This window comes from Polypterus senegalus, chromosome 15, assembly GCF_016835505.1.
Source record: "Polypterus senegalus isolate Bchr_013 chromosome 15, ASM1683550v1, whole genome shotgun sequence".
Classification (NCBI taxonomy): domain Eukaryota; kingdom Metazoa; phylum Chordata; class Cladistia; order Polypteriformes; family Polypteridae; genus Polypterus; species Polypterus senegalus.
In genome coordinates this window covers 61925410-61941299 of record NC_053168.1, presented here as the reverse complement: position 1 = coordinate 61941299, position 15890 = coordinate 61925410, and positions in this window count along the sequence as shown.

Below are 15890 nucleotides of genomic sequence, written 5' to 3'. Positions count from 1 at the left end.
TCCCTAGCATCCCCATAATAAAATAAACAAAATCACTGTCAATCTTCAAGTCCTCATGACTGATACAACTCGTAGGGTTGGGCTCTATGTGCATGAGAGCTGACAACCAATGAAAGTACAAATAATATAACATTGCGACAAGGATTAAGTAGTACAGGATATTTGAACCTCACAAGTAGATGAGAAGCTTGCCTGTTTCTTTCGTGTTTTACATAACCATGCAGAAATGGGAAAAAGAAAAAATGGCAGAGATTGCAGCAGAACTTGCTGTGGCTGTAAACTCTCTTACTATGACTGCTTTGTCAGGCAGCACTTTAGTGGCCGTCAGAAAAGAGGTGAGCATGACTGTGCTGGAAGATCAGCCTTCAGTCAATAAAGTAGACACTCCCAGCTATTTTCAGTCATTTAAACTGATACGGTTCAGCAATGCGATCAGCCTCTGCAGTCATCAAATCTGATATATCCCACTACTAGAAATCATGCAATAGGCTTTAATAACTGGAATTTTTCATTTTTTACCTACCATCATACTACCTCCTCCCTTAAAACACACTTTGAAAACTGTAATTACAACTGAATACTTTATATTACTCATAAAAAGGCTACCTGCAGTAAGAAAAATTTAGATAGTAATAAAGATATTTTATTCTTGTGATGCACAAGTCTGTGTATTATCAGTGAACATTTGTATTGCATGCAGTTCTAATCAAGAATTGTGTCTAACCAATTATAGTATTTTATATGCCCTGCTGCTATACAGCAGCCAACATTTTAGTCTGTAGCATTCGTAAACATCATCATATTTAAATGAATCAGTTAAATTAATAAAGTTTGCTCTTTGGCCTTCAGCACCCCAAACTGAAGCCTATAGTCAGGCTGAAAAGGGCAGACCAAAACTCAAGTGGTACTTGTAGGTTTGTGTTTATTATACCACCCATTATCTCTCCTCTGATTGGACTCTGCATGCATCCATAACTTAGTAAGCTGTAATATGCACTGCACATTCTGGAAACTGTCCATTATGCAAGCTTGCTTGTCCATTATTGAGAATGAGTGAGTCAGACTGGGGATTGCAGCCAGGGTCTTTACTTGCCTATTTTGTTGAAAGGTAGACGCCAACCCTACCTAGGAAGCAGACTTACTCTTATTCTTCCATTTGTTCATTTTCAAAGCCTCACTTCAGTTCAGAGTCACTGGGGCTGAGGTTTATACTCTCAATATCAGGCATAAGACATCAGTCAGTTCTGGATGGGGCACCAGTCCATCATGCCAGGTCAATTTCTTTGATTTGCAGGACCCATTCATTAACACACCCCCAGTCACACAGGGCTAATGCAGAGCTGTCGTTTAATTAACAAAATACTAATTTTTTATAAGGATGTTGCAAAACAATCAAAGCACTGAAAACAAACACGGCCACAGATAAAATGTTCAATGTCAAATTCCATAAAGCATTTTTTAGGTTTCTAAATTGTACTAATATTATATATATGAATTTCTTTTATCATGGATACACTAGCTCATCTGCCTCTCTCGCAATAGAATTTTCCGTATACAGTATTTAATTCTAAATAGTCTGTCAAATGTCTTCTCAAAAGTAAAATCTGAGCACTTAGACGAATCATTTCTCATGGATTATATAAACTGAGAATATATCCTGCTGAATGTGTTTAAGAAGAATGTAATGTAAATATACCTGTCACTTTGTGCTCCTTGTCATCTCTGCTCTAATTCCTTCAAACGTTTTTGCTTCCGTTCTTTCCTTTTTTATCTTTTTCTCTGTAGATCTTCTCTAGAAATCAAGCTTACATAATGTGTCCTTTACAACTGACACATCCATCCATTTCAGCCTTCTGTGTGAGAACTGTACCTCACAGTCATGTCTGTAATATCAGAAGACAGCACTTGCCTTGAAATGTCAAATTTTAAAAGTTGTGGCTTCTAGTTTGACATCTTCATTTTACCATCACTTCTGCTTCATTACTGAAAATCATAGATTGACCTTAATGATCAAAGATCTGAAGGATCTTCTAATTCAGTGTTTCTCAAGCTATAAGATGCTTCCAAAACTGGGAAGCATCACATGTTTGTGATGGGAAGGTTGTGATATGATTTTGTAGTAAAATTAGCTGAGCTCACCCTATCACAAATACTACGACATGCTGCCGTATATTAAATATACTATTCATTGCTGTACTATATGATTTGAGACGTAGCCTATAAACAACGACGTTGATGCAACACAGAGAATTTTAATATCCGTGGCATTAAAAAAATAAATAAATGATGTACACTACACCACCACCCCTCTAACAACCTGTAAAACAATTAGAATGGGACAACTGACAGCTAAGACACAATTAAAGGTGGAATGTGGATGAATGACACAGCCAAGCTTATGAGGAGAAAAGACTGAGGTGCTAAATTAAAATGTTCAAATAAGAATAATGGGTGTGGCATAAAGCTGTCATGAATAATGGGGTGAATAGGATAGGGGTATATATAGTGTCATTGCAGTATTGAATGCTAAATACAGTTTCAGTGATCATGGACAACTGATTGGTTGGTTACTCAATTGCTAAACTGTAAGTGGGAATTCCTGCTACAGTGTTAATAAAGTTTTATTGATTATTTTGTGAGGGTTGAAGTAGCCAATGGGAGTAGAGAAAACAAGCAGCAGGTGTAGCTCTGCAGGATAGTGCAATGTTTGTCTCATTAAAAAGACTTGAAAAGTAGACCACAAACTGGAGTGACCATCTCTTTTAAATACAGGTAAAATTCTGTTACAACAAACTGCCAGGGACCTATAAAATATATTGTAATGAAAATTTCGTTGTAATGAGATTCTATGTTTGTCACTATAGTGCTTTCTTTAACTTGCATCCAGGCATTTACATTTAATTTTAATCTTCTACTGCCTACAAGTTATGCTGACGAGAATTTTTCTCAGCATTTCCTTGCAATAATACACTTTCAGGGTGCGAATGATGCCCAAACCCAATGGCTGAAGCACTGCTGTGCAATTGGGTGGGAGGAATTCAACGCGAACATTATCTAAATGCGGAATCATGTTGTGGGCAGCATAGTTATCAGCCAGAAGCCGAATCATCCTTTTCTTCTTCCTCATATTGTGAGGATTCTGAACTGTTTTGGGAGCCCCCACCCCCAACCCAACTGGAACGACATGCTGAAGTGCGTCCTGAAGCACGATTGCCGCGTCAGTGGAAGATTGTCTGTCTGTTGCCAGGGCAGGGCAACAGCAGGCTCACGTGCTGCAGTGAAACGCCACAGAAGCGAATCCTAAAAGATCATGGGCACGCTATAAGTCCCTGTTTTACACCCCAAAACACGAGGCTAAGTCTCAGTACTTTAGCAAAACCAGCTTTATTCATCTTAAAACAGGAACAGCATGGTAATTTATTGTAGCCTGAACTGCCACTCTCCTAAACACAGACACAGCAATCAGTCAGGGTCATGGCCAGGTTAGTGGCCAAGTAATCCTTTTCTCTTCATTTACAATGTTCCTTGCATCACCCATCGAGATCTTTTCTGTTTGCTTCAGTGCCGAGCCGCATCAGAGCTGTGAGCCTGCTGTTGCCCTGGCAACAGATAAACAGTCTTCCACAGATGCGGTGATTGCACTTCAGGACACTCTTAGGCATGTTGTTCAGTTGGGGGAGGTCCCAAGAGAGTTCAGAAACCTCACATTTTCTTGAATGAGTGCCACATTAATAGGAATGTTTCTTGAACGAGCATCACTGAACCACATAAAAACTGCTTTTTCGGTGTCTTCAAATGCAGCATATAAATTTTATGTTTAAGATGATGGTAATTCATATATCATTGTCCTGTTGCAGTTCAGACGCATGATTTAGGAGATTCCTGCACTTGCAGTTTAATCATCTACCAGTCTCAGTGAAACGAAACATGCTGATGACAGAACACATTCCTGTTCCATGTTATTCCCATTGAGATCTAACGAATAGATTTGTTCATGCCCATGAATCAATTTGTATAATTTACTGAAAAAGAGTCATTCAAAAAGAAATAATTGTTTGCAGTTACCCATCAGTAATGATGAACAATTTGCAAACTTGCTTAGTAAATTAAATTATTGTTACTTTTTTAAAAAAAATGCTCTTTAAGACAAGGTAAATAAATTGCATCCATTATTTTTGATGACTTTATTCCTAATATAACTCAATAAAAACCTAGATGATTACAAGGAGAAACACTCAAATCAATTACTTTACTCATTGCGTCAGAGTGGGGCGCTAACTGACCATTCATGCTATAGCCAAAATGAAAGATGAAGTTAGGGACATTGACTCGCAAGTAAAAACAGGTTTTATTTTTGGTAGCTGAACAGGTGCTTTCAAAGTTAAGACAACACTTTATCAACAGAAAAATCCTGTGATCACTTATAAATAAAATACAAGAGCATGCACTTTCTTTTACCTTAATCAGAAAAGGGCAGGACACAAAGAAGATGTAGAAACTAACCAAACTGTCCATATTCTCTTTTTGTAAAAAGAGACACCATGGGTACAGCGCTCTCCTTTAAAAAGAAATCATCACACTATCAGGCCAAACGCATTATAAAGGAAAATTTGTTTTTCTTGGCTTCACTAAAGCTTACACGATCTGTTAACACTGGCATAGATGTACCTCAGGCATCTAATCCATCTTTTGAATGACAATTATTATTTTATTAACAGAACGTTTGCTTTCTGCTTTTCTCTATTTGCTTGAAAACACATTACTTTAACATTGCTTTCTCCTAACTTCACTTTAACTTAATCCTGATACTCTGTATGTTCAATTCATCATAATAACTATTCATAGTGGCTCTAAAATCCGTACTGACCCCAACTCTCTCTTCTGTTTCTTTTTCCAGTTTCTTTGTGGTGGCGGCCTGCGCCACCACCACCTACTCAAAGCATCATGATGCACCAACATTGATGGACTGAAAGCCAGAAGTCTACGTGACCATCATCATCAGGTCCTTCCATGAAAACCCTAAATACGAAGAGGACTGTTTGACTTATGTTAGGTAGATTGCCCAGAGGGGACTGGGTGGTCTCATGGTCTGGAATCCCTACAGATTTTATTTTTTTTCTCCAACCGTCTGGAGTTTTTTTTTTTTTTTCTGTCCACCCTGGCCATCGGACCTTACTTATTCTATGTTAATTAATGTTGACTTATTTTTATTTTTTACTGTGTCTTCTATTTTTCTATTCTCCATTTTGTAAAGCACTTTGAGCTACATTTTTTTGTATGAAAATGTGCTATATAAATAAATGTTGTTGTTGTTGTTGAATAGAAATAGTTTTTTACTATTGTATTTATTTATTATATATTCTTTGTTACTTGTGTTTGTCTATGACTCTGCTGTCATTATATTAATAACTAGCAAAATACCCGCGCTTCGCAGCGGAGAAGTAGTGTGTTAAAGAAGTAATGAAAAAGAAAAGGAAACATTTTAAAAATAACGTAACATGATTGTCAATGTAATTGTTTTGTCACTGTTATGAGTGTTGCTGTCATCAAGCATTTGATTATCATTATTTCTTTCAATCAGGTTCGCATTTGGAGGATGTATTGTGTTCAAGTTACATTCCGTGTTTGTCAACCGTTGTAAAGATAAGAGGTTTCATTAATCGATTCCTTTCTTACTGCATCAATAAACAGCTCGTCTTCCTCTTTATTTGAGACATCACACACTGCATGCACAGGTTTTTTTTACACTGTCTTCCTTTAGCTGGACATTGACTTTTTCCACCGTGTGCTTTGTTTCCGCAGTAGCTGCACTTATGAATATGCTTGTATGCGTCACTCGCTTCATATTCTTTTGCTGCCTTCTCAGTTGTGCAATGCGTTTTTTGTTCAGCGCTCTTTGTAGCTGTTGCTTTTTGTCTGCGTACTGCGTTCACAGTCAGTTCACGTGAGCCGCTCGGAGTACATGCATTGAAGGTTCTCAGCTGTGCTTCTGCTATTTCGTGCGATGTCCACAGCTTTATTTAATGTTAGCTAAGACCCGACATTTAAAGTTTCTCTCGCTGTTTCGCTGCGTTTGTGCCAAACACCACCCTGACCATCTCATCTTCATCTGCATAAGCACAGTCCTTCACCCGTGAATATTTAACGCCAGAGTGTTTCTATTGGATTGCCGCTGACGGACGGCCTTATATGGGCAGGCTCTCAATTACGTGGGAGGCATGACGATGAGGGACGCAACTCTGTCTCACATGGCGACCGAGCTGCAGGCTATGGCCGGTATATATGTACTATGTACATAAGTAGGTTCTAGTTATGACCGTTACGCGTAGAATTTCGAAATGAAACCTGCCTAACTTTGTAAGTAAGCTGTAAGGAACGAGCCTGCCAAATTTCACCATTCTACCTACATGGAAAGTTGGAGAATTAGTGATGAGTCAGTGAGTGAGTGAGTGAGTGAGTGAGTGAGTCAGTCAGTCAGTCAGTCAGTGAGGGCTATGCCTTTTATAGTATAGATTCTTTTCCTGGGCCCCACTATAGTACCGAAGTAACGATTTTCTTATTTGGGTCCTTCGAATAAAATGTTTAAGAAAATCTACTCTAGTTTATAGACAAATTGTGTAGTTGAAGATAACTTCCCTTGCTGAGTCAAGTGTTCTACTTGAAACTGTATCTTGAAATTTAATTCTTCAGTAAAGACTGTACTAATCCTTTTTGAAATGTATTATTTCTTCTAATCATATATACTACTTAGCTTATGTTAAGTACAGCACAGTTTACTGTATTTAACTTTGCAGTATATTGATTCTCTTCTATTTAAGGCTCCAATTTTCAAATGAAAACTCATTTGTTTTGTAATTAGATTAGGTTCAACTTAAATAATCCTATGAACATAAACATAAAAAGACAATCATACAAACTCACAGGACAGATAATACAGCAAATCAATTTCTCAATTGTTAAGTAAATAAAAATAAACGTAACAAGTTCATCGGGTAGAAGCATTGAATTGCCAAATAACAGTGGACAGAAAAGCCCCCTAGAGGTGCTTCATAGCACACTGTGTGGAATGATTCTGTGGCTTAAAGTGCTTAGAGAGAGCACCTCCTGGGGGGCATGGTGGGGTATACATTGTGATGCTGTATGCTTTGAAGAACAGTGTATCCATCTTAGCAATGAACTGATAAAGAACTTGCATTAATCAAGCAGTCTTTTTACCTTCATTTTAAATTAAACACATGCAATGTACAGCACAAAGGTACAACACAAAGTACTAAAAGAGAAAGCGGGACTTTACTACCCCAGGTTTAAATCAGTCTGTATGTCTGGTCTGGTGGTCCATCCATTTTTCCAGGTCTCAAGTACCATAACAAAGGATTCCTTCCTCAACTTATATTCCTCTCTGTCCTTCTCTCTTTAGACTCTGGCATCCTTTCACTTCCCAATATCTCATCAATTTGTCCATCAGATCATCACCAAAACATTCTCTTCTGTACAGTCAGACCCTCTATTCTGTCTCATAATGCATTACACCCTTGTGTCAGTTCATCTTATGATGCTAGATTCAATGAGGCTTTGTGAGGTTTTAGCTCTCAAACCCCACTCAGTGTTTACTTCTCAGACGCCTGTACAAGAACATATCTACAATAACTGACTGAATAATTTATTCATTTCACTGACTTAGAGAAGTTTACCTAAATTCCTTTTATCTTTACTGTACGATTGGTCAACCCCTTTAACTGATGCTACTTACAAGATCAGGATACAAATATTTAGTTTCTTTTTGTGTATCATTTTATCATTTTTCACAAGCTATAAAATTAAGGCACATATTCATCACAAAATATATTAGTCTTTGACTTTAATGGCTAGCTCTCCAAGATTTACGTATCAACACAGTACTAAATATTTAATTATTCAAACCATTATCATGACAGAAAAATAATTTACTTGATGTTAAAATCTCACGTGATTCAGAAGCAGCTGAGAATTGAACCTTGAGATGCTCATAAATATTGATAACATTATAGCAAATTGAGTAAATGATTTAAAATTAGAAATCAAAACCTTTTCTTATAGTAAAATTATTTCATTTTTTGTACAATTTATGTAAAAATGATTGTTTGAAGAAATAGCAAATTATATAAAATAAGCAAATGAAAGCATATGTTATTTTTGGAATAGCTAAGTGATGAACATCTGTAAAGAACATGTGACTGCGAATACTTAAGCTGATTGCAAGTTGTATTATACATTTGGTTCTTACTATACAACATTACTGAAACATATAAATGTTTTTCTACATTATTTACAATTATCTCTCTGCATTTGTATTTTTTTCCTTAATAAAATACTTACTGTATGGATTCCATTCGCCCCATGCAGCTTATTTGTTTCAGTTACAATTTGATTTCTGAGTGTTTTATTTCCCATAGGCTTTTCTTGTCAAGTGGATTGAAAGGATTGCCTATTCAGTTTGATGTACCAATTTAATCTTTCCTGTGTGAAATCTGTGGCAGTGTGAGGCTGCGTGTCAGAGGGAAGTCTTTAATCCCCTCATCATACAAAGAATAAGTTGTCCTCTTCTTAAAAAATATCTTGATGGCAGCTTAACAGTCACTGATATATAATATTACTTGCATGACGGCAAATAACTGTATTCATAAAATCAACCCTAATCAGTTTTTTTTTGCAAATATATTAAAAGAAAACATCTAATACTATTTTGAAAACTTTGCAATGTAAATTATTACAATATATCATTCTTATTATACATGAATTATAAGAAATTAATTTAGATTATTTTGTTAAAAAAGGGAAAAGTAATTTTTCTGAGAGTGCTAGAACCTCTGATTTTCTTATACTGTGATTCAGTATTGTATGGATATCCCTTGTGATTTTTAACAGAATCGGAACTAAGCTGGCTTGTATCTTTTGAATTATTAATGTTTAACTTTATCTCTTCTCCATTATAAAAAAAAACATGCCATCTCTTGTAAGTCTTTTATTTCGAATAGAATATTTTAATTATGGTATATAGATATTTTCCCAGCCTGTCAGTGTGCTGCAAACCAAGTGGCAATTCCTATTCCCAAATATAATATCGGGGAAGAAACAACACTTATTTACAGTGGATTCAGAAAGTATTCAGACCTACACTTTATTGAATTGTAGTTTAAACAGTACAGGGATAAATTTGCCATTGTTACCCATTAATCTATACTCAATAACCCAAAGTGGCAAAGTGAAAACATGTTTTCATAAAAGTTTGCAATCAGAGAATGACATTTTTCATTCATAGTAGTAGTGTCTTCTATATATTGTCAAGCACCAGGGCGCATACAGCTGCCCTAACCGCAACACAGACAGGCCGAGACACAAGAGACACAGAAAAGATTATTTACACATAGGGGCGCTTCCTTCACTCCCCACAGCAACAGCAAAGTAAGCACAGTCCCTTCTCTTTGCCAGTCCTCCCGCCTCCACTCCTCTTCAGCAAGCTTCAGCCACCTCCTCCCGACTCTGGCTCCTTGAATGGACTGAGGCGGCTTCTTTTATTTTACTCCTGGGAGTGTGACAGGTGGCTCATTAGTATTACTTGCAATCACTCCCAGGTGTGGTGGTTCCCAAGCCATGAATAAAGAATGGTACCAAAACCAGTTTGGTGATGAACAATGCCTTTTCCAGCATGATAGAGCACCGTGCCATAAGGCAAAAGTGATAACTATGTGGCTCAGGGAACAAAACTTTGAAATTTTGCATCCATGGCCAGGAAACTCCCCAGACCTCAATCCCATTGAGAATTTGTGGTCAATTCTCAAGAGGCGGGTGGGTAAACAAAACCCCACAAATTATGACAAGCATTGATTATGAAAGAATGGTTTGCTATCAGTAAGGATTAGGCCCAAAAGTTGATTAACAGCAAGTCAGGGCGAATTGCAGAGGTCTTGAAAAAGAAGGGCCAACACTGCAAATATTGACTCTTTGTTGAAACTTAATGTAATTGTCAATAAAAGCCTTTGAAACTTATGGAATGCTTGTAGTTATGCTTCAGTATACCATAGAAACATCTGACAAAAATGTCTAAAAACACAGAAGTAGCAAACTTTGTGAAAACCAATATTTGTGTCATTCTCAAAACTTTTGGCTATAACTGTACTTTTAGCTCTTACTGGGGGCTTTACACCCCCCTTTAGCCATGTTTGTTACTAATTATATAGAATACTTGTTGATTCTGAGCTGTTCCAGAATTTCTGAAATCTACTCAGTTCTGATTTTACTGCATCGATTTTAATATTGACCACAAATGTAAATATATGTATCTAAATAATTCATTAAATTATTTATAACTTACATAATTTGAACAATTATATCAGGATTGATCTTTGAGCCATTGAATGGGTCATACATAAATATAGATAAGGATAGGTAAGTTTAAGAGTGGATCAGGATTTTTCAAGTTGATTCCTGAGGCTCTCCTGTGGCTGCACATTTTTGTCCCAATCAGTTTCTTTTTAAATTGGAGTGTTCTGTTAACTAAGCAAGCTGTCATTTCCCAGTTTCCATGTTTTCTTGTGTTACTCCAGAAATTACAAACAGGTAATGCTAAATGAATAGTGGATGAAGCAAGCAGTTACATGTGTTAAACAGGAATAAATTCATGCTTTCTATTTTGTTGTTTAATATTTTGTTCTTTCTTAATGTTCAGGTTATTAAATACATTATTTCTTAATAAGCACATAAATGCATAACAATAAATTACCTGATGCTCTTAAGCATAAACATGCACGCAAGCCAATACTTACTGTATGCATGCCTGGCCACTTGAGAATTGCCAATTAACCTAACACTTTAGTTTTAAAAATGAAGAAGGAAAATTGAAGGAAAACCCAAGGCTTTAGGAGAATGTACAGACTCCACAGAGCCAGCAAATGAGGTGCATTTCAAACCTCGTTTTCTGTTAACTATAGGCCTATATTTCAAAAAATTGTTCTACCAAATAATCCCACAAAAATCTCCAAAAACTTTAAAATATTTAAACAATTACATCATTATTTTGAAACATTCCATTAGAATTTAACATTTATGTTATGACATACTGTATCTAAATAGGTTGTAATGTCCCAAACTGTAGTTAGAAATCAGTAAAATGGAGTCCACCAAGTCTAATCAAAGGTGTTTTACTGTATTCTTTGTTAATACATCTTTCTCTGTAAAAAGAGACAGAATTTATAACAAAGACTATAGCATGGAGAAAAAAAGAATTTTCAAAGAATAGCTGGAATTAGGCTTTTGAAAGACAGGATGGGGCAGGAAGAAGATAAAATATTTTTCCCAAAGTTTCTTAAATTCTAACAGCACAATACATTCTATTACAGTGCATTCTTTTTGGAACTTATTTATTTTTATGGATCAGTAGCAATCAGTCCTAATTAGATATGTTTAAGTTTCATCTTGTAGCAAAACACAACAAAAAGAACAACGTGAGAAAACAGAGATAAGTACTTCTCAAAAATACAGTACTATCCTCAGGAGAAGAGCATCTTTCTTTCTTATTAAAATAGCAAATTAGTTAGTCAAGATGTAGTTAAAAAGGGAATCTGGAATAAAATTTACATCTCTAAAAAGTATTTTCCAAGCAGTATAATGAGCACCCCTAAATAAATAAAGAAATAGATCATAAATAAATAATACAAAAACGTAACTAAGATCTTTTTACCAGATAAAAGTGCTCCAGGCATTAAGCCTGAAAATAAAAATGCAACGGGGAAATCATCTTGTCAAGTGACAGACACTAAACAGGATCTTACTGTCAGAAGAAAAAACTAGGCTAGACTTCCCAGACATTAGCCCCTTAGAATTTATAAGACTTCGAATGCTGACAAAGACGTCTGCAAGAATACTTGATTTAGTTTTAAAAACTCATTTGTTCTTCCTGCCAAATAAAATCAGGCACATGATTTACAAGATCTGATGTTAGACAATCAACATAGTTTTATTAAATATTTAATGACTGATTTCCGTTTCCTAAAAATAGCACTTTTACCAATGAGATTTTATTTGCACTTTTCATCATTATCTTACAAGATATTTCTGGAAGATAATGGTTTGATAAAAATTAATATTAAAACAACAGTAACAGTAATAATGAATAACATAAGACTTCAAACTATACTAAAAATATTGTTAGTAATTACAAATGTTAACATTTAAAACCATGCATTTAACAGCTTCATTTAGTAAAGTTTGTGGGACACTAAAATGCTGCGTGAGTTAGTGTGCATGTGTTGTACAGATGTCCCTTCAAGTTTGCTCCTGCTTTGCCTCTGATGCTACTGGGATACACTGCAGCTCTATGTGACCTCTCTAAGAAATAACTGGCCTCATAAAGTAAAATGATGGATGGAAGAGGTAAAAGCCAGACCAGGATTTTTGCCTTAAATATTTAATTTGTGGGTGTTCCAACATACAACTGTTATCTATTAAGAGATGAGTTAATATATCTAATACTATTATTACCGTAGTGATGCACTAAATGGTCTTTCTATGCTTCTGTATGTCCTTTGGGAAGACAGGTCTTCAGCAGGTTATACAATCATGACAAAGGAGCACTACAATTCATAGCCTGTCCCTGAAGCTGTGGAAAAATATGAGAAAATGCCAACTGCAAAATTACCCCTCCTTTCTTTCTGATAGTAAATCAAATAAACAAGTTACTATGGATTCAAAGAAAATCTCTCTGAATACTGACAAAACTGATAAAATAAAATGGTCAATGGAAAACAATCTAACTTATATACACTCAAGTAATATGTAACACTGGTGTCACGCACAAGTGCTTGGGGAGCAGCTAATCGACCCGGTTTGCTTTGGAAACATCCTGGGGGAGTGCGACGACAACAGTGTACTAATGTGTCTTTCTTTCCTTCCTTAGAAGGACCGATGCGTCAAAGCCGTAAACGCCCGGACAGCTATCACATGAGCACACTTCCGGGTCTACGTATTCCCTCTAATGACCCAAGATGCTCTCACAAATCCCAGAATCCATCACACCTATCCCAGCATACCTCACTTCAATATCTGGTCCACCCAAATAAAATGTCCGTCCTCTCTCCTTTCAATGTCTTCTGAGTTTTGTACAGAAACGACTGACCTTTTTCTTTGTTGCAAATCTTGAACTGTTTCTTGTGTTTATTACACTGGACAATGCAGATTTTGCTTCCGGAACACCTTTGTCTAACTTTTATAGATATTGGCCTGCTAATCACAAAACACCTTTAAATTTCTTATCACATACCATTTTATTGCAATCACCAATTTTTGTGATTTCTTCTCAGATTTTAAGCCTACTAATATTTTGCCCACAAAGTAAGCTGTTTTGTTTAGTCCAGACATTCCTCAATGCATGCACTCATTGCAGGTTGCACAACGTGAATTGGATGTGCAAAGGCTTAGTCAACATGGATCCAGGACAGGATATAAAAGTAGCTCACATGCACAGATGTTTTACATGTTTGTATGTGTACATATGTACATGTTCTATAGACATAATGTGAATATTTAGCGTTTATTGTCTAGAGTGCAATTTGTTACAGGACAAAGGTCTCACCAATGTCACAATAGCCATGATACATTGTTACATCTGAGGCGAGTATACGCTGAAGTCTCAAAGACACAATATAACTTCACTTGTTGAAAAAGACACACAAGCTTATCTTCAGTTGTGAAACTGGCGATCAAGAAAAACCGTAGGCTCATCAGATTTGTTGTTTGGTGATAAAATCAAATTGTGTGCTCCCCATATTTGTTGTGCAATATGCACTGTCAATCAGAGAGTTTGGTTTTAAAAGTTTTCAGAAGTTAATACTATTTCACTGCATGAAAAGAGCTCTATCCGGACAAATATGGTATGGGAAATCTCCACTAAACTCTACGTTTGCCAGATGTATGAGGTAGAGTGCTTGGAAAAGTAGCATGCAAAAGGAAATTTTGTGAAACAACCAGATACCTTACGTATGTGGATGTATACAGGAATCGGTGGAAGTTTCAAGGAAAACTCACAGCTAGCAATGAGGTGTGATGTCTGTGAGGTGTAAGAGCCTTTCATATGTTAATGACTATCAAGTAGAGGTGTTGTCTTTGTTATCATAGCCGGGTGGGGGGATTAGCCATGGGACAGCAGATACTTCATTATTGTACATAAAAACTGGATAAAACACCCTGTCTGTACAAATGTGTTTACTACATACGTTTAATATTAGGATAGCTTCATTTGTGTTTCTCAACAGATCCACAGATGACCTCAAGCGCCCTTCCATGATGACAGGCAACATGTCCAGTATGATATTTTCCCCCAGAATAATTACAAAGAATTAATTGACTGGGGTGGGCGGGGTGTCATGGAAAGCATCGAATGGGGAGGGTTGTATTTGTAAAGCATCCATTCAAAAACAAGAGGCTATCCAGCGTCTTGATGCACTTGAGCGCAAGTTTGGCGAGCAAAGACCGCAGGAAGAGTCAAGCCATGCGCTTAAAAGAGTCAAGAGGGCGCATAACGTGGGCATTGCGGTAAGTTGAGCTTTATGTTAGCCGACAATATAGTAGAAAATTATACCTCGCCAAGTTAGCCTAAGTTAGCGCTTGGCTGCACATCTGCTTTTGTTCCTTGCGTCTAGCTTGTTTAACAGTTTGTCACGTCCGAATTATACGATGTTGTTTGAAAATTCTTTGTTTCCTATGCATGTATGCGTGTATCTACTAAAGCGTTTTTAACTCAATGTTACAGGAAGCTGTAAGGCGCCTCCATAATTCGGAAAACAGCCAGCATAAATATGATCCACAAACTGGGTAAACAGTGTTTTTTTTTTTATTTGCTATGTATGGTGTTTTATGTAATCATTTTAAATTTAATTAATGACACTACTCTCTTTCCACACAGAATAAGTTTACCTCATAACCAGGCAGTAATGACATATCTCCTGGAGGAATTGAAGACGACTTTTGCAGATGCAGATCCTGAGTGTATGAAGGGTAATTTATACACTTAATATTTGTATATAAAGGGGAATTGTTATTATAATTATGTTCATGTCCCCTTTATTGTTGTCCCTCTAATAATTTGAATTGGTTTTGTCCTGTCTCAGCCAGGAAAGTCCCAGTTAAGAGACTCCATTAAGATAGGGGCTAAAAACCGACAAAGGAAAAGATGAGTAAGTGTACAAATTAATATATATACTGTGTATATATATATATATATATATATATATATATATATATATTGTCATGCACGTGCGAGTAGGGGACCGCGGACGGACCTTAATACGCTCAGGAAGACATTCGCCAGCAGGGAGTGACGGGGTACTAACCTTTCTCCTCTTATTTCCTACAGAAAAAAGACGCTCCTCCGCCATAAGCCTCCTTCTTCCCGCAGCACGTTACTTCCGCCCTTCCTCCGTCCACTACTCCTGATGTCATCAGTCCCATCTTCCACCATGGTTCCTTCCCAGAATTCCTTCACTTCCGGCTCCTCCTCCATAAAATGGCCGCTGACGCCATCACTGGTGTTGTGCATTGGGAAACTGTTTTGCTTTGATGTATATGACCTGTTTTTTTTTTGGCTTTGGCAAATACTACAGTATACAGGGCCGGAAACCCCAAACCTTTATGTTGTCTCTTGCTTCATCTTTTACAACATATATATATATAAAGTTTGGTACATCGCTGGGTGTTTTTAGGGGTTAACATATGGTGTGTTTTGCAGTTGCTGGAGTCCAGGTCTAGAGTCATCCAAACAGATGCAGAGAGAGAACTGTGGCAGACTGCAATTCTGCACCTGATGTCCGATGAAGAGGATGCCATCGTTGATGGAAGACCGGTGTGGGTTGTGAGGTCTC